This window comes from Rattus norvegicus, chromosome X (assembly GCF_021556685.1).
Source record: "Rattus norvegicus strain SHRSP/BbbUtx chromosome X, alternate assembly SHRSP_T2T, whole genome shotgun sequence".
Taxonomy (NCBI): Eukaryota; Metazoa; Chordata; class Mammalia; order Rodentia; family Muridae; genus Rattus; species Rattus norvegicus.
Genome location: NC_141554.1, coordinates 78,346,097 through 78,366,043, shown reverse-complemented (window position 1 = coordinate 78,366,043; position 19,947 = coordinate 78,346,097). Strand labels below are relative to the sequence as shown.

The window sequence follows — 19,947 nt, the reverse complement described above, 5'->3', positions numbered from 1 at the left end:
TTAGTTCATGTTCATTGTGGAAGGAAGCATGGTAGCAGGCATGGTACTGAAGCAGGCTCACATCTTCTTGGAAAGATAGAGAAGAGGGAAGGAGGAAGAGGAGGAGGAGGAGGAGGAGGAGGAGGAGGAGGAGGAGGAGGAGGAGGGGATGGACCTAGTATAGGCTTTTGAAATCTCAAAGTCCACCTCCAGTGACACACATCCTCCAACAAGGCCATACTTCCTAACCTTTCCTAAACAGTCTACCAAGTAGGGACAATCCATTCAAACATATGAGCCTATGGGGGCCATCCTCATTCAAGCCACTGGAATCTTTATAATGGCCTGAAGTCTGGAATAGCAATCCCTCCAGTAGCATTCCTTTGCTCAGGTTTCCTTTGCTTATCTAAGGTCTCTTCTGGTTCCATATAAAGTTTTGGATGTTTTTTTCAAATTTCTGTAAAAAATATTGTGTGTATTTTGATTGAAATGATGTTGAATATGTAAATTGCTTTTGGTAGTTTTCAAAATATTATTTCTACCCATCAGAATTATTTTTTCTTGGAGTTTCATTGGCTATGTGTTATGTTTTATGTTTACATGTGAACATTAAAATTGCCTTTTGTATTTCTGTGAAGAATGGCATGAGATTTTTGATTGGTATTGCATTAAACCTGTAGATTGTACTTGGTGAAATATCCATTTTCATAATATTGATTTTTCTAATATGTGATTATGGTGTCTTCTTCAAATTCTAAGTGTTTTAAAACTTTCATTTTAGAGGTCTTTGATTTTAGCTAGGTTTATTTCAATGCATTTTGTTTATTTTTACGTCATTGTAAATGGGAATATTCCTTTCATTTATTTTGTGGGGTGGGAGGTGGGTAGAGTCTCACATAGGATAGGCTAGCCTCAAACTTATAAAGTATCTAGGATGATTTTGAATTTTTGATCCTAATGTCATTACTGCTGAGGGCTGGAATTACAAATATGCACCATTTTGCCCAGTTTTATGTGAAATTGAAGACTAAACACAGGACTTCCTTCATACTAAGCAAATAATCTGCCAACTAATCCACATCTCCAGCCTTCCTTACTCAACCCTCATTAATTTGGTTATCAGTATGTATGTAAGTATATAGGAATGCTAGTGATTTTTCTATGTTTTATATCCTGGTATTTTGCCAAATGTGTTGTCAACTCTGCGGTCTCGAGTCTTTAGTCTCTCTTACGTATAGAACCCTATCAGCTGTAAATAAGGACACTTTTACTTCTTTGACTATTTATATTGCCTTTATATTATTTCTCTTATATTATTGCTCTAAGCCTTCAAGACATATATTGATTAGAAGTAGAGAGAAGACAGGAATCGAGGAGCAGTCTGGTGAGGGATCCTTCTGGTTTTAGTCTGTACCCAGAGCTGACCCTGTGCCACAGCTCTAGGTACCCAAATCCTGCCTGGAGAGAGCTGGTCTCCCAGAAGTGCTGACATACAGACTTACAGGCGGGTCAAGCCACTGTTAGAGATAACAAGACCAGCTAATACCAGAGAGAAGCAGATGGCGAGAGGCAAGTGAAAGAAACTAAGCAACAGAAACCAAAGCCACTTGGCATCTTCAGAACCCAGTTCTACCACCACAGCAAGTCCTGGATACAGCAACACACCTGAAAAAGCAAGATTCTGATTTAAAATCACATCTAATGCTGATGCTAGAGAACTTTAAGAAGGACATAAATAGCTCCCTTAAAGAAATACAGGGCAATACAGGTAAACAGGTAGAAGACTTTAAAGGGGAAACACAAAATTTCCTTAAAGAATTACAGGAAAATACAACCAAACAGGTGAAGGAATTGAACAAAACCATCCAGGATCTAAAAATGAAAATAGAAACAATAAAGACATCACAAAGGGAGACAACCCTGGAGATAGAAAACCTAGGAAAGAGATCAGGAGTCATAGATGCAAGCATCACCAACACAATACAAGAGATAGAAAAGATTATCTTAGGGGAAGAAGATACTATAGAAAACATTGACACAACAACCAAAGAAAATGCAAAATGGAAAAATCTCCTAACCCCCAACATCCAGGAAATTCAGGACACAATGAGAAGATCAAACCTAAGGACAATAGATATAGAAGAGAGTGAAGATTCCCAACTTAAAGGGCCAGTAAATATCTTCAAAAATTATAGAAAGAAAACTTACCAAACCTAAAGAAAGAGATGTCCATAAGCATACCGAACTCCAAATAGATTAGATGAGAAAAGAAATTCCTCCTGTCTAAAAGATGCTCTGACATATAATGAGGACACATGTTCCACTATGTTCATAGAAGCCTTATTTATAATAGCCAGAAGCTGGAAAGAACCATATGTCCTTCAAGAGAGGAATGGATACAGAAAATGTGGTACATCTACACAATGGAGTACTACTCAGCTATTAAAAACAATGACTACATGAAAATCTTAGGCAAATGGATGGAACTAGAAAATATCATCCTGAGTGAGATAACCCAGTCACAAAAGAACACACATGGTATGAACTCACTGACTTATTGGAGGATATTAACCCAAAAGCGTGGAATACATTGGATAACATTCACAGACCATATGAAGCTCAAGAAGGAAGACCAAAATGTGGATACATCAGTCATTCTTAGAAGGGGAAACAAAATACTCACGGAGGAAGTACAGGGACAGAGTGGATCATGACTGAAGGAAAGGTCATTCAGAGACTGCCCCACCTGGGGATCCATCCCATACGCAGCCACCAAACCTACTCATTATTGCTGATGCCAAGAAGTACTTGCTGACAGCAGCCTGATGGATGTCTCCTGAGAGGCTCTGCCAGAGCCTTACTGATACAGATGAGAATGCTTGCAGCTAATCATAGGAGTGAGCAGAGGATCCCAATGGAGAAGTTAGAGAAAGGACTGAAGAAGCTGAAGGGGTTTGCAACACTATAGGAAGAACAACAATATCAGCTAACCAGAACTCCCCCACAACCCCAGCCGAGGTCCAGGTATTAAACTACCAACCAATGAGTACACATGGAGGGACCCATGGCTACAACCACATATGTAGCAAAGGATGGTATTGTCCAGCATCAATAGGAGAAGAAGCCCCTGGTCCTGTAAAGGCTCGTTTCTCCAGAGTAGGAGAATGACAGGGCATTGAGGTTGGAGTGGGTGGGTGGGAGTGGGAGCATCTTCATAAAAGCAGGGGGAGGGGGAAGGTGGGATGGGGAGGGGGTAAAGGGGATAACATTTGAAATATGAATACATAAAATAGCCAATAAAAAAGAAATTTTTCCTAGTATTTTTTCCTGTTGCCATGATTAAATATCCTGACTAAAGAAACTTATGGGAAAGGGAATTTAACTCACAGTTCTAGGCTACAGTCTATCATAGCAGAGAAATCAAGGCATTAAGTATTAGAAACGGTTCCCTTCCTCTGTCTGCTTCTTACTACTATTTTATCCCCATTCTAAGTGAGAGTCAAGCTCCCTCGTTTGGTCCTTCCTTCTTGTTTAGCTTCTTTGGGTCTGTGGAGTGTAGCCTGTACTTTATGGCTAATATCCACTTATGCGTGAGTACATGTGATTCATGTCTTTTTAGGTCTGGGTTACCTAACTCAGGAAATTCAAGCACACCAAATGCAGCAGAGACCAAGGGAATGGCCAGCCAATAACTGGCCCAACTTGAGACCCATCCCATGGCCAAGCACCAATCCCTGACACTATTAATGATACTCTATTATGCTTGCAGACAGGAGTCTAGCATGGCTGTCCTCTGAGAGACTTCACCCAGTAGCTGACTCAGACAGATGCAGACACCCATAACCAAACACTGGATGAAGCTTGAGGACACTTATGGAAGAATAGGAGGAAGGATTGCAGCCCCCAGGGGGATAGGAATTCCACAGGAAGACCAACAGAATCAACTAACCTGGACCCTTGTGGCTCTCAGAGACTGAACCACCAACCAAAGAACATACACTGGCTGGACATAGACTTCCCTGCACAGCTTGGTTGTCATGTGGGTCCTGAACAACTGAAGGCTATCCCAAATCTGTTGCCTGTCTGTGGGATATGCTCTTCTAGCTGGGATGCCTTGTTATGCCTCTGTAGAAAAAGAAGTGAGGAGCCTCAAAGAGACTTAAGTGCCAGTGTAGATGGGGGATACCCAGGAGGGCCTCCATATACTCAAAGGAGAAGGGAAGAAGGAATGAGGGAAGGATTGTGGGAGGGGGCAGTGATCAGGATGTAAAGTGAATAAGTAAACATTGAAATTAAATTAAAAAAACAGAAACAGCTAATCACATTACACATGCATACTCAACTTGCTCTGTCCACTCATGTGCAGTCCAGGGTCTCCTACCAATGGGCTGGTCTCACGCACAATTAGGATGAGCATTCCCACATCAATTAACACAGTGAAGAGAATGTCCCACAGGTAGGCCCATCTTCCAGGTGATTCTAGGTTCTGTTAGGCTGAAAGTTAACAACTTTTACGAGTCCATATCTTGTCAACTTGACACTCAAATGTACTACTTTGAAGCCGTAACTTTCTTTCTTTCTTTTTCTTTTTGCTTTTTTTATTCCTTTATTACTATGAATGGCATTTTCTTTTTTAAAATTTTTATTAGATATATTTCTTTACATACATTTCAAATGTTATTCCCCTTCCCAGTTTCCTGTCCTTAAGCCTCCCTCCCCTCCCCCTCCCCCATACAGGCATTCTCCCCATACCTCCCCCTTACTGCCTCCCCATATTCCCCTGCAATGGGGGTCCAACCTTGATAGACCAAGGGCTTCCCTTTCCACTGGTGCCCCAACAAGGCTATTCTTTGCTACATATGCAGTTGGAGCCCTGGGTCAATCCCTGTATAGTCTATCTGTAGTCCCTGGAAGCTCTGGTTGGTTGGCATTGTTGTTTTTATGGGGTTGCAAGCTCCTTCAACTCTTCCAATCCTTCCTCTAATTTCCCCCAAGGGGGTCCTGTTCTCAGTTCAGTGGTTTGCTGTTAGCATTGACATCTGTATCGGCCGTGCTCTGGATGTGTCACTCAGGAAAGATCTATATCTGGTCCCTTTCAGCATGCATTTTTTAGCTTCATCAATCTTACCTAGTTTTGGTGGATATATATATATATATATATATATATATATATATATATATATATATATATATATATATATATGTGTGTGTGTGTGTGTGTGTGTGTGTGTGTGTGTGTATGGGCCCCATGTGTGTCAGGCTCTGAATGGCCATTCCTTGAGTTGCTGCTCTAAACTTTGCTTCCATATCCCCTCCTATGGATAATTTTCCCCTTTTAAGAAGGAGTGGGAGCATCCACATTTTAGTCATTCTTCTTCTGGAGCTGCCTGTGGTCTGTGGATTGCATCTTGAGTAATTCGAGCTTTTTGGCTAATATCCACTTATCAATGAGTGCATACCAAGTATGTTTTTGTGACTGAGTTACCTCACTCAGGATGATATTTTCGAGTTCATTCCATTTGCCTATGTATCTCATGAAGTCATTGTTTTTTTTTTTGTTTTTTTGTTTTTTTGTTTTTTTTTTTTTCTGGAGCTGGGGACCGAACCCAGGGCCTTGCGTTTGCTAGGCAAGCGCTCTACCACTGAGCTAAATCCCCAACCCCAAAGTCATTGTTTTTGATAGATGAGTAATATTCCATTGTGTAGATGTACCACATTTTTTGAATCCATTCTTCTGTTGAAGGGTATCTGGATTCTTTCCAGCTTCTGGCTATTATAAATAATGCTGCTATGAACATAGTGGAACATGTGTCTTTGCTGTATGTTGGAGCATCTTTTGGGTATATGCCCAAGAGAGGTATAGATGGGTCCTCAGGTAGTGCAATGTCCAATTTTCTGAGGAACCTCCAGACTGATTTCCAGAATGGTTGTACCAGTCTGCAATCCCACCAACAATGGAGGAGTGTTCCTCTTTCTCTACATCCTCGCCAGCATCTGCCGTCACCTGAGTTTTGATCTTAGCCATTCTGACTGGTGTGAGGTGGAATCTCAGGGTTGTTTTGACTTGCATTTCCATTATGACTAAAGATGTTGAACATTTCTTTAGGTACTTTTTGGCCATTCAATAATCCTCAGCTGAGAATGTTTTGTTTAGTTCTGTACCCCATTTTTAATAGGGTTATTTGGCTCTCTGGAGTCTAACTTCTTGAGTTCTTTGTATATTTTGGATATTAGCCTTCTATCAGATGTAGGATTGGTAAAGATCTTTTCCCAATCTGTTGGTTGCCATTTTGTCCTAATGACAGTGTCTTTTGCCTTACAGAAGCTTTGCAGTTTTATGAGGTCCTATTTGTCGATTCTTTTTTTTTTTTTTTTTTCGGAGCTGGGGACCGAACCCAGGGCCTTGCGCTCGCTAGGCAAGCGCTCTACCACTGAGCTAAATCCCCAACCCCCATTTGTCGATTCTTGATCTTAGAGCATAAGCCATTGGTGTTTTGTTCAGGAAATTTTCCCCAATGCCCATGTGTTTGAGACTCTTTCCCACTTTTACTTCTATTTGAGTGTATCTGGTTTGATATGGAGGTCCTTGATCCACTATGCAATTCCCTCTTGGGTCTAGACTGTGGGCAGAGGATAGTCTCCTCTGAGTTCTCAGGAGTGTCCACACTTCTGAGGTTCCAGCTCTCCCCCCTCCCCCCGGGATTTGGGTACAGGGAGCTGTTTGGCTGGTTCAGTTCCGTCCTGGGTGCACACCAGAACCGTGGGTACCACCGGCCGTCTGTTCCTATATCCCTCTGTCCAGAGGCACTGTGCAGTTTCCCCTTGGACCAGGGATGTGGGCCGAGGTGTGCAGAGGTGGCAGTTTGTCCTGTGGCCTCGGGATGTCTGCACTCCTGGGTGTTCAGCTCTCTTCCCCACGGGATTTGGGTGCAGTGAACTGTGGGATAGTATTCGTTCACTTCCGGGCAGAGCCAGAAACAGGAAGTTCCCTGACCCAGAGAACTTCTGCCTCTGTGTATTCTGAATCCACCAGGCAGGTCACTTGGTATCAGAAAAGTTGGTCTTACCTCTGCTCTCAGGTGTGTTGGTACTTCTGGAGATGGTCTTCCAGCTCTAGGTGTGGACTGGAATCAAAAGGTCCTGCCCCTGATTGCTCCTAGGTTCTTGCACCCAGAGGGCACAGTTGGCACTATGAGATTCCCTCTTCGGTCTGGACTGTGGGCAGAGGGTATTCTCCTCTGACTTCTCAGGAATATCCACACTTCTGAGGGTCCAGCTCTCTCCCCCATATGATTTGGGTGCAGAGAGCTGTTTGGCCGGATCAATTTGGTCTTGGGCGCAGACCAGAACCACAGGTACTAGCGGCCGACCTTTCCTATATCCCTCTGTCCATAGGTACTGTGCAGTTTCCTTTGGACCAGGGATGTGGGCCGAGGTGTGCAGAGGTGGCAGTCTGTCCTGCGGTCTCAGGATGTCTACACTCCTGGGTGTTCAGCTCTCTTCCCCACGGGATTTGGGTGCAGGGAGTTATGGGATGGCATCAGTTCCAAGCCATAACTTTCTACTTCTTGCTCTATAAGCCCACGGCCACGTTATACTCTAAAATTCATTTATTCTAACTTCAAAAGTGCTCGTAGTCTTTAACAATTCCAAAATCTTAAAGTCTAAAGTCTCCTGACTATGAATTCTAACAAAATTCAAAAAAAGATACATACATGTACCAAATAATGTCTCATAGTAAACAGTCTTATTTCAAAGTGGAAGAACTGTGAGATAAAAAGAAGTGGTCATACCAAGTCAAAATCCTAAACCAGCTGGGCAAACATTACATTTCAAGTCCATGTCTGACATCAGGGACTTGTTAAGTAAACCAACTGTGTCCCAAGGGGCTTGGCAGCCTCCCCTGCTCCATACTTTGTGCCTTTCTCTGCAGGCATCCCACAGTCTTGGCATCTTCATTTTCCTGGGGTTTCTACTGAGATTTGGGCTTCACCTTCACAATTGCACGCAATGGCCTCTCAGGGCCTACTTATAGGCATTCTGTCCCTACTACATGTTCCCTGGCCCCAGTTGCTTTCCATGGCCCCCCAAATCATGCACTATTCATGTCTTCAAATTTACTACTACATGAATAATGCTGCCTATCTCTGCTGCCATCTTGGGATAAAACTTATTTCCCATTACCCAGACCGCAGCTCTGTCACCTCCTGTATGGATAGAAACAGTGGTGCTGTTCTCTAAGAACAGTTCTTTTCTCAGAACTAGACTAAATGTGCTCCTGTGTTGAAATTTCTTCTGCCAAATAAATTAGTCCACTATCTTTAAATTCAGCCTCACACAGGTTCTCAGAACACAGAATGAAAACACATTCTTGGCGAAAATATCACACAGATGGTCCCTGGAATTATCAGGAGCTAGAAGCAGATAATAAAGTCCCTGACCCCAGTGCCAAAGAGTTCATGAACCAGAGTTCTACTGTCTGTGTTTTTCCAGTATTCTTCTCTCTCAAGTTTTCACAAGAATGGCACATTAAGCTCTGCTCCAGCATGCAATGACATTTTTAGCCCTGTACCAAACTCTTTACTGTACCAGATACAAAACAGTTCCAAAGGCACAAAACCCACACAGTCAGGTTTGATAGCAGCAGCCGTGAGATATTAGTGGCTCAGCCCAGTTAGCCCAACATGGTGTCTAGGTGCCTCCCCTCAGTTTCAGTCACGCTAGCATTAAAGCTTTTAGGAAAAGGTACTGGCATAGGAAATAATAAACAAACAGGCATCAGAACTCTCTTCTGACATCCCTGACCTCCAGCAAGGACACTCTTGAAACTGATGCTTTGGGGTGGGGGTATCTCTCCTTTGCTTGACCAGCTTCTGTCTCTTGTTCATGTCATTCATTATTTTATATCCCCTCTTTCTTTTGTCATTCATTTTTCTTTTTATTCTTTAAAAGATCTTCACATTTTTATAAGTTTTGCAGTAATTCTCAAATTTTAACTGCATAAAAATCACCTGGAAAGCTGAATGTAGTAGCATACATCTTCCATCTCGGCTCTTGGGAGGCAGTGGCAGGTAGATCTCTATGAGGTCAAGGCTATCCTGGTCTACACAGAGAGTTCCTGGGCAGCTAGGGCTACATAGTGAAACCCTGTCTCAAAAAACAATAACAACTAAACAAACAAAGAAAATCACCTGGAAATTTTCTCAATTGCAGATACATATTCAGCAAGTTTGGTCTGGGAATGTGCACTTCTAACTCATTCCACAATCCTTTTGGATGAAAGACCACACTTTAACTTTTTAGTTTATTAATGCTTTAATATTAATATATTAACTTGCTAGTGCTTTCATATATTTGAGTTTGAAGTAGCAATTAATATTCAATGTTGTGTCTCACATTATCCAAGAATAGCTTCCACACTCCTTTGTCTCTCCCATCTGTTCACATCGTTTCTCATATTCTCAGTCTATCTGCAGCTGACAGTGTCATGATCTGATTATCAAATACCTAAAATTTTTGAGTATTTTTACTAGTTTGTTGCAAGTTTTGTACAATGTGTTTTAATCATAATCATCATCTTTCCTTCAACTCTTCCCAGATTCATGTCTTTCCCTACACACACAGTTTTGTGTCTCCATTTTAAAACAATCTTTAAGATAAACTTTTGCTGCCCAACTATTCCTGGAGGCATGATCTTCCACTGGAATGTGGGTGCTTTACCAGGAGCTACAGTCTTAGAGAAAACTATCTCTCCCTCTATCAGCAAGTTAACATACTAAGAGTCTTCAACTGGGGGTATGATGTCATTTATGCCCAACTCCCATGTAAATGGGATACAATTACTCAATGGAATATCATTCAACTGTTAAGAAAAATTAAATTATGAAATTTACAAGTAAGTGTATGGAGTTAGAAACAATCATCCTGAATGACATAACCCAGACACATAAAGGTAAAGATCTCAGGTTTACTTTCATTTCTGATGGCTGCATTAAATATGTGTTCCATTTGGATACTCACAGAGACCAGGGATTTAGTAAGGGATCATAAGGGAGAAGAGTCATCAAGGGAGGAGACATAGAACACAGTAATATAAAAGGCTAAAGGAGAATAGTGGAACAAGAATGCCTACATCTGGGTGGTAAATAGTAGGGAAGAGGAGTAGGTAAAGGGGAGGGATAACTAACACAAAAGGCCCTTTTAAAAAGCCATACAGAAACCAACTACTGCAAATCTTTATAAAATATATACACATGAAAATGTGTTTTAATAGAGTTGCTCTATGACATCAAATAATACCCTAATTAGACACCCCATGCTAGCAAATTGAAACCTCACCAGGAATGAATGACTTCTTTTTGAGCTGTCAACCAACAAGGTCATGTAGACCCCCAAATATTAAGGCTATTGTCAGTTCTCCCTGCTGCCTACTAGAAATTGAGGTTAAGACCACGTTACTGAAACATACTTGAATTATATATGGAAACATCAAGCTGGTACTCCCCTGCAAGCTACAACCATGACTAGCCTAACAGATAGATTCACTTGTGCAACAGTGGCATGAATGCTAATGGATCAAGGAGCCACTTCCTGAGTGGCTCAAGGTCGCAAGTCCATGAAATGAAACACAAATCTGGCACTACAGAAAGGACCAAGAACCTGTGCTAGATAGGTCACAGGGCCCAGGGAAGAACTATTATTCTACTAATTGCACATAGTATTAAAACTATTCCTTAGTTAAGTGGTGGTGGCACATGCCTTTAATCTCAGCACACAAGCGGCAGATCTCTGTGAGTTGAAGGCCAGCCTGGTCTACAGAGAGAAGTTTTCCAGGACAGTTGGGGTTACACAGAGAAAACCTATCTCAAAAAACAAAAACAAAAACAAACAAAAACTACTACTAATGACTTATTTCTATATCCACAGATTAAAGTGTTTCTCAACTCTCATCGGAGAAGCTTCTTCTTGTAATAGATGGCAGTTAATACAGCTGGTTAGTATATAGAGCATGAACATATACCTAGTTGTACTTGACACCTACTGTTACTTCTTTTAAGATTTGTCACTAATGTGCTCGCTTCGGCAGCACATATACTAAAATTGGAACGATACAGAGAAGATTAGCATGGCCCCTGCGCAAGGATGACACGCAAATTCATGAAGCATTCCATATTTTTTCATCCTGAGTGAGGTAACCCAATCACAGAAAAACACACATGGTATGCACTCATTGATAAGTGGCTATTAGCCCAAATGCTTGAATTACCCTAGATGCATAGAACACATGAAACTCAAGACGGATGATCAAAATGTGAATGCTTCACTCCTTCTTTAAAAGGGGGAACAAGAATACCCTTGGCAGGGAATAGAGAGGCAAAGATTAAAACAGACACAGAAGGAACACCCATTCAGAGCCTGCCCCACATGTGGCCCATACATATACAGCCACCCAATTAGACAAGATGGATGAAGCAAAGAAGTGCAGGCCGACAGGAGCCAGATGTAGATCTCTCCTGAGAGACACAGCCAGAATACAGCAAATACAGAGGCGAATGCCAGCAGCAAACCACTGAACTGAGAACGGGACCCCTGTTGAAGGAATCAGAGAAAGAACTGGAAGAGCTTGAAGGGGCTCGAGACCCCATATGAACAACAATGCCAAGCAACTAGAGCTTCCAGGGACTAAGCCACTACCTAAAGACTATACATGGACTGACCCTGGACTCTGACCTCATAGGTAGCAATGAATATCCTAGTAAGATCACCACTGGAAGGGGAAGCCCTGGGTCCTGCTAAGACTGAACCCCCAGTGAACTAGATTGTTGGGGGGAGGGCGGCAAGGGGGGGAGGATGGGGAGGGGAACACCCATAAAGAAGGGGAAGGGGAGGGATTAGGGGGATGTTTGCCCGGAAACCGGGAAAGGGAATAACATTTGAAATGTAAATAAGAAATCCTCAAGTTAATAAAAAAAAAGATTTGTCACTAATTTATAATCTTTTGCCAGGCACCCCTTTTTATTAGTATAACATGTAAGTATTTAAAATTTCTCTAACCCACGAATAAGCAATTAAAACTTATAATAGGAGAGGCTCAAATTTTAAAAATACACACACACACACACACACACACACACACACACACACACACACACACACCAACATTAATTCAGTGGATAATGTCCTGCGAATGTTGTATAACTATAAATCTTCTGCTACTAAATTCTATTGTTACTAAGGCTATAAAATTAAATTAAATGAAATCAAGTGGACAAAAATAGCATTGCACCTCTTTGCAACAGTGGGATTGTCTTCATGTTCTCTGCTCTCTAACATAAAATGGTTTCACCTGCAGAGTCACATCCGATCAATTAGCCCTACCCCAACTCCATTTTTCCCATCAGTGTAGCACAGTGTTGCCCGATTTCTCATTACATAAACTTATTACTGCCAAAAGTCTGAATCCCCACATTTCTCTCAACCACAGGTTAGAAAATTTCCTCCTTCAGGTCACTAACCTTTGAATTATTGTCTTGCACTCCAATCTTCAAATTTGATAAACTAGATAACATAAACACTTTACCTCCACCATAATTGTTCTGGACTTTGTGTTTGATCTGAATACTTTGGGTGCTACAATAAACAAAATATAAGTTAAGTAGCCTGTTTTTCATCACATTTCATTGATTGGTACTGAAGGAAACAGATAAAACATATTTGAGAATCTGGCTAGAAGATAAAATAATCCAGGCTTAAGGAACAGGGAAAACTTTGTGGAGGACATAATATTCAAACTTCAAAAGGGGGCCCTGGACAAAACTGTGAAAGTTGGAAATCCCCAAAAAGGCCATTTTTCCATAGAATAAATAGCTGAACTATGACACAGAGGCAAGGAGATGGATTGTGTATAGGAGGTCCTCTACATTCAGTCCTGAAAGGTGAATTTAGAGAACAAAGAGGCTATATCCTACATCAGGCCCAGGGGCTCAGAGCTGTTTTACCAGCACTTGGGAAGTTAAGAGAGGATGATTAGGAGTTTCAAGCCAGTCTGGGATGCTGTCTTAAAAAGGAGGTTGGGGGAAGAGATATTCTGGAGAATTTTTTTCCTTTTCTTTTTTCACGAGATATTTTTTATTCACATTTCAAATGTTATCCCCTTTCCTGGTTCCCATCTGTGGACACCCTATCCCATCTCCCCGAACCCCTTCTTCTATGAGAGTGTTCGCACACACAACCACCCACCCCTTCCTGCCTCCACCCCCCTGACACTGGGGAGTCCAGCCTTGACAGGACCAAGGGCTTCTCTATACATTTGTGCCCAACAAGACCATCCTCTGCTACATATGAGGCTGGAGCCATGGATCTGTCGTTGTGTACTCTCTGGATGGTGGTTTAACCCCTGGGAGCTCTGGTTGGTTGGTTTTGTTCTTATGGGGTTGCAAACCCTTAAGCTCCTTCGATTCTTTCTCTAACTCCTCTATTGGGGACCACACCCTCAGTTCAATGGTTGGCTGCAAGAATCTGCCTCTGTATTTGTCATGCTCTGGCAGAACTTCTCAGGAGACAGCTATATAAGGCTCCTGTCAGCATGTACTTCTTGGCATCAGTAATATTGCCTGGGTTTGGTGAGTATATATATATATACTGGATCCCCAGGTTGGGCAGGCTCTGAATGGCCAGTCCTTCAGTCTCTGCTCCAAATTTTGTCTCCATATTTCCTCCTATGAATATTTTTGTTTCCCCTTCTAAGCAGAATTGAAGCATCCATTCTTTGGTCATCCTTCTTGAGTTTCATGTGGTCTGTGGATTGTATCTTGGGTAATCTGAGCTTTTGGGCTAATATCCACTTATCAGTGAGTGCATATCATGTGTGTTTTTCTGTGATTGGGTTACCTCACTAAGGATGATATTTTCTAGTTCAATCCATTTGCATATGAATTTCATGTAGTCATTATTTTTGATAGCTGAGTAGTACTCCATTGTGTAACTATACTACATTTTCGGTATCCATTCCTCTGTTGAAGGGCATCTGGGTTCTTTCCAGCTTCTGGCTATTATAAATAAGGCTGCGATGAAAATAGTGGAACATGTGTCTTTGCTGTATGTTGGAGCATCTTTTGGGTATATGCCCAAGAGAGGTATAGATGGGTCCTCAGGTAGTGCAATGTCCAATTTTCTGAGGAACCTCCAGACTGATTTCCAGAATGGTTGTATCAGACTGCAATCCCACCAACAATGGAGGAGTGTTCCTCTTTCTCCACATCCTCGCCAGCATCTGCTGTTGCCGGAGTTTTTGATCTTAGCCATTCTGACTGGTGTGAGGTGGAATCTCAGGGTCGTTTTGATTTGCATTTCCCTTATGACTAAAGATGTTGAACATTTCTTTAGGTGCTTCTCAGCCATTCGGCATTCCTCAGCTGTGAATTCTTTGTTTAGCTCTGAGCCCCATTTTTTAATAGGGTTATTTGTCTCCCTGCGGTCTAACTTCTTGAGTTCTTTGTGTATTTTGGATATAAGCCCTCTATCAGTTGTAGGATTGGTAGAGATCTAGTTTCTTTTTGGAGTTGCTCGGAGCTCTGAGTTTTCCTCTTAGCCCTACTTTCATTGTGTCCCATAAATTTGGGTATGTTGTGCCTTCATTTTCATTAAATTCTAAGAAGTCTTTAATTTCTTTCTTCATTTCTTCCTTGACCAAGTTTTCATTGAGTAGAGCGTTGTTCAGCTTCCATATGCATGTGAACTTCCTGTGGTTTTTGTTATTATTGAAGACCAGCCTTAATCCGTGGTGATCTGACAGGATGCATGGGATTATTTCTATCTTCCTGTATCTGTTGAGGTCTGTTTTGTGACAGATTATCTGGTCAGTTTTGGAGAAGGTACCATGAGGTGCTGAGAAGAAGGTATATTCTTCTGTTTTGGATCAAATGCTCTATAGATATCTGTTAAATCCATTTGGTTCATAACTTCTCTTTGTTTCTCTGTGTCTCTGTTCAATTTTTCTTTCCATGATCTGTCTATTGATGAGTGTGGGGTGATGAAGTCTTCCACTACTATTGTGTGAGGTATAATGTGTGCTTTGAGTTTTAGAAAGGTTTCTTTTATGAATGTAGGTGCCCTTGCATTTGGAGCAATATTCAGGATTGAGAGTTTATCTTGGTGGATTTTTCCTTTAATGAAAATGAAGTGTCCTTCCTTACCTTTTTTGATAACTTTTGGTTGAAAGTCATTTTTATTCGATATTAGAATGGCTCCTCCAGCTTGTTTCTTGGGACCATTTGATTGGAAATTTTTTTCCAGCCTTTTACTCTGAGATAGCATCTGTCTTTGTCACTGAGGTGTTTTTCCTGTATGCAGCAAAATGTTGGGACCTCTTTACATAGCCAGTCTGTTAGTCTGTGTCTTTTTTTTGGGGGGAATTGAATCCATTGATGTCGAGACATACTAGGGACCAATGATTGTTGTTTCTTTTTAGTTTTGTTAGATTTGGAATTATGGGTTTTTTTTGGCTATCTTCTTTTAGGTTAATTGAAATTATATTACTTTCCTGCATTTTCAAGCGTATAGTTTCCCACCTCATGTTGGAATTTTCCATCTATTATCCTTTGTAAGACTTGATTTGTTGAAAGATATTGTCTAAATTTGGTTTTGTCATGGAATATCTTGGTTTCTCCATCTATGTTAATTGTGAGTTTTGCTTGATATAGTAGCCTGGTATTCATGTTCTCTTAGGGTCTGTATGGCTTCTTCCTAGGATCTTCTAGTTTTCATAGTCTCTGGTGAGAAGTCTGGTATAATTCTGATAGGTCTGCCTTTAGATGTTACTTGGCCTTTTCCTCTTACTGCTTTTAATATTCTTTCTTTGTTTTCTGCACCTGGTGTTTTGCCTATTATGTTAAGGTGGGAATTTCTTTTCTGGTCCAATCTACTTGGAAGTCTGTAGGCTTCTTGTATCTTTATGGGCATCTCTTAGGTTAGGGAAACTTTCTTCTATATTTTGTTGAAGATATTTACTGGCCCTTTAAGTTGGGAGTCTTCACTCTCTTCTATACCTATTATCCTTAGGTTTCATCTTCTCATTGTGTCCTGGATTTCCTGTATGTTTTGGATTAGGAGCTTTTTGCATTTTCTTTGATTGTTGTGTCAATTTTTTCTATGGTATCTTCTACTCCTGAGATTCTCTCTTCTATCTCTTGTACTCTGTTGGTGATGCTTGCATCTATGACCCCTGATCTCTTTTCTATCTTCAGGGTTGTCTCCCTTTGTGGGTTCTTTATTTCTTCTATTTCCATTTTATATCCTGGATGGTTTTGTTCAATTCCTTCACCTGTTTGGTTGTGTTTTCCTGTAATTATTTAAGGGATTTTTGTGTTTCCTCTTTATGGGCTTATAGGGTTTAACTGTGTTGCCTTGTCCTGTATTTCTTTTTTTCTTTTTTCTTTTTCTTTTTTTTTTTTTTTTGGTTCTTTTTTTCGGAGCTGGGGACCGAACCCAGGGCCTTGTGCTTCCTAGGTAAGTGCTCTACCACTGAGCTAAATCCCCAGCCCTGACGTGTATTTCTTTAAGGGAATTATTTATGTCCATCTTAAAATTTTCTAACATTCTCATGAGATGTGATTTTAAATCAGAATCTTGCTTTTTCAGGTGTGTTGCTGTATACAGGACTTGCTGTGGTGGTAGCACTGGGTTCCGATGATGTCAAGTGGCCGTGGTTTCTGTTCCTTAGGTTCTTGCCCTTGCCTCTCACTTCTTCTTATCTCTGATATTAGCTGGTCTTTCTGTCTCTGACAGTGGCTTGACCCTCCTTTAAGCCTGTGTATTAGCAGTCTTGGAGGCTGGCTTTCTCCCAGTCGGCTCTGGGTACAGAGAGCTTTGCACAGGCTCAGCTTAGGGTGCAGGCAGAAACTGGAAGGATCCTATCCCAGAGTGCTCCTACGTTCTTGTGATCATAGGGCTCCAGGTGGGTTCCTCTTGGGCCAGGAATGTCAGCAGAAGTGGTGGTCTCCCCTATGCTCTCAGGATTGTCTGCACTTCTGAGAATCCAGCTCTCTTCCCAAGCGATGTGGGTACAGAGAGCTGTAGCACAGGGTCAGCTCTGGGCACAGGCAGAAACTTGAAGGGTCCTGTCCCAGACTACTCCTCAGTTCCTGTGCTGGGAGGCCTCCAAATGGGTCCCTCAGAGCAGAAGTGGTGGTCTTACCTGTGCTCTCAGGTGTGTCAGCACTCCTGGAAACCGGTTTCTCTAAGCAGGATCTGGGTACTATTCCAGCAAATTTTGTTTACCAATCTAAAGGGTTATAATATTTTGTAGAAAACAGGGACCCATTAGGAAAAAAAGTAATGAGGTAGAGGGAAGGCTCCAGCCACTTATGTAGCAGAGGATGCCCTTATTGGGCATCAATGAGAGGAGAGGCTCTTTCCCATGCAAGCGAGAAGAGGGAGTGGGTGGATGGGGGAACACTTTCATAGAGGCAGGGGGAGGGGGAAATGGATAGGAGGATTCCAGAGGGGAAATCGGGAAAGGAGATAACATTCCAAATGTAAGTAAAGAAATATCCAATAAGAAAAGAAAGAATAGTTTTTTTAAAAATGTTAGTATAAAAATTCTTAGAAACACACACACACACACACACACACACACTGAATTAACCAGAAATAAAGTCTATGCATGTCAACAAACATATATACTAAGAGCTATTCTGAAGCTCTGTAGCTTTACACTGGATTTTACACTTTTGCTATCGAATATATTTTTATTCATTTATCCATGTCCCAATTCCAATCTATGAAAATCCAGTACTAGCAAAAACAATTACCTTTATATCCTCTTCCTGTCTATCGCCTGCTGTGTTGGTTGATTTTGTCAACTTGACATAATTTTGATATATTTGGGCAGAAGAAATCTTTTTTAAAAAATTATCTTTAATCTTTTTTTTCACAGTCCATTTGTTATCTCCCTTCCAGTCTGCCCCCTCACAGTTACTCATCCCAGTCCTCCTCCCCCATCTACAAGAAGATGTCCCCACACCCACCCTACTACCTGGGGCCTCCCCACTCCCTGGGGCCTCCCCACTCCCTCAGGCCTCAAGTCTCTCAAGGGTTAGTGCTTCTTTCTCACTGAGGACAAACCAGTCAGTATATGTGTGGGGGCCTTCTATCAGCTGGTGTGTGCTGCTGGTGGTGGCTCAATGTCTGAGAGATATCAGGGGTTCATGTTATTTGAGAGTGCTGGTCTTCCTATGGGGTTGCCCTCCTCTTAGCTACTTCCAACTTTTTTTCTAATTCAAGCACAGGAGGCCCTACTTCTGTCCATTCATCTGGTATAAGTATCTGCATCTGTCAGCTGCCTGTTGGGCTTCTCGGAGGGCAGGATGCTAGGCTCCTGTCTGTAAGCACACTATAGTATATAGCGTCAGGCCTTGGAGCCTTCCCTTGAGCTAGATCCCAATTTGGGCCTGTCGGTGGACCTCCTTTCTTGCAGTCTCTTCTCTATTTTTGTCCATGCAGTTCTTTTAGACAGGAACAATTCTGGGTCAGAGTTTTTGACTGTGGGATGTCAACCCCATCCCTCCTTTATGCCCTGTCTTTTTACTGGAGGTGGGCTCTACGAATTCCTTCTCCCCACTGTTGGGCATTTCATCTAAGGTCCCTATTTGAGAAAATGCCTCCGTAAGATTGGCCTATAGGCAATTCTGTTGGGGTATTGTCTTGATTAATGATTAATATGGGAGAGCCCAGCCCACTCTGGGTTGTGACACTGTTGGGCAGGTGGTCAGGCTGGGTTGTTCATGAAATGACAGAGAGCAGTGGGGTACATGGCATGATTTGGAGGATAAATAGGGAAGGAGAAGGGTGTAATTATATTATTTCTCTTTCTCTTTCCCACTCCTTTATCACCCCCCCGTGTGAGTGTGTGTGTGTGTGTGTGTGTGTGTGTGTGTGTGTGTGTGTGTGTTTATAGTTTTAAAAGCATGCTGAAGAAACCATAGATAGTGCACCAGTAGGCAGCTTCCTCCATGGTCACTGCTCCAGTTTCTCCCCACCCCCACCCCTCTCGTAAGTTCATGTCCTGAATTTCCTTCATAGTTAACTGTAAGCTAAGCTAGCTTTTTCCCTCTGAGTGGCTTTTTGTCATAGTGTTTTATCACGGGAATACAAAACTAATTAAGATATTTGCATTCAGTGTCAACCTCTAACATTTAGCCTTTCTTGTTCTCATTTCTACATGGTATACTGTATCAATGAATGCATTGTGTATACAGAGAGAGAGAGAGAGAGAGAGAGAGAGAGAGAGAGAGAGAGAGAGAGAGAGAGAGATGCATACATGTGCACACACATGCGCACAGAAACACTGTCAGGATTCCATGTATGAGGGAATGAGGGGGTTGGATTTTTTTTCTTTCTTAGATTGTATGACCTTGCTTAATATTTTCTATGCTAAATTCATCAATTTTCCTGCAAATTTTGTGATTATGTTTTTCTTTAAAGTTGTATAACTTTCCTACAAATCAATTTTTCATTATCCATTCATCTGTTGATGGACATCTAGTTTTATTTTTAGCAGAGAATAAGAAAACTTATAATAATTTTCTCTGATATAAGATTTTTTGCTATATTGCCCAGGCTGGTCTGAAAATCCTAGTCTCCATAAAAATCAGTCTTCACAAAACTGGAGCTATATGCATGTCCTACTGCGACCAGCTAATAACTCTTCATTGGTAGAATTTGAGACAGTAGGGAAAGCAGTTTTGTCTACAGACTCTCTTGAGCACTGTCATATCTATAGCCATATTATGCATATAGGTAACAATGAGGAAAGGAATAAGAAGAGTACTAGCAATATTAATTAGCTTGTTGACAGCTTTTTGTACTCCTCAACTTTTTCTAGAAGTTTTGTAAGTATATAATTATGATTACTTTTAACCATGTTTATATGTGTGTGGTAGCTACTTTTCTGTTGCTGTGATAAGACAT

At 41.5% G+C, this 19,947-nt stretch overlaps 1 protein-coding gene and 1 non-coding gene across 6 annotated transcripts in view; one reads left to right on the top strand and one right to left on the bottom strand.

Moving 5' to 3' along the window:
• The window catches only part of Pbdc1 (polysaccharide biosynthesis domain containing 1), a 217,252-nt gene that overhangs the window by 35,541 nt on the left and 161,764 nt on the right, over nucleotides 1-19,947 (bottom strand). The gene's annotated exons all lie outside the window — the stretch shown is intronic.
• On the top strand, nucleotides 11,050-11,156 carry LOC120099555 (U6 spliceosomal RNA). Its single transcript, XR_015647166.1, has one exon. It is a non-coding gene; the product is annotated as a U6 spliceosomal RNA (small nuclear RNA).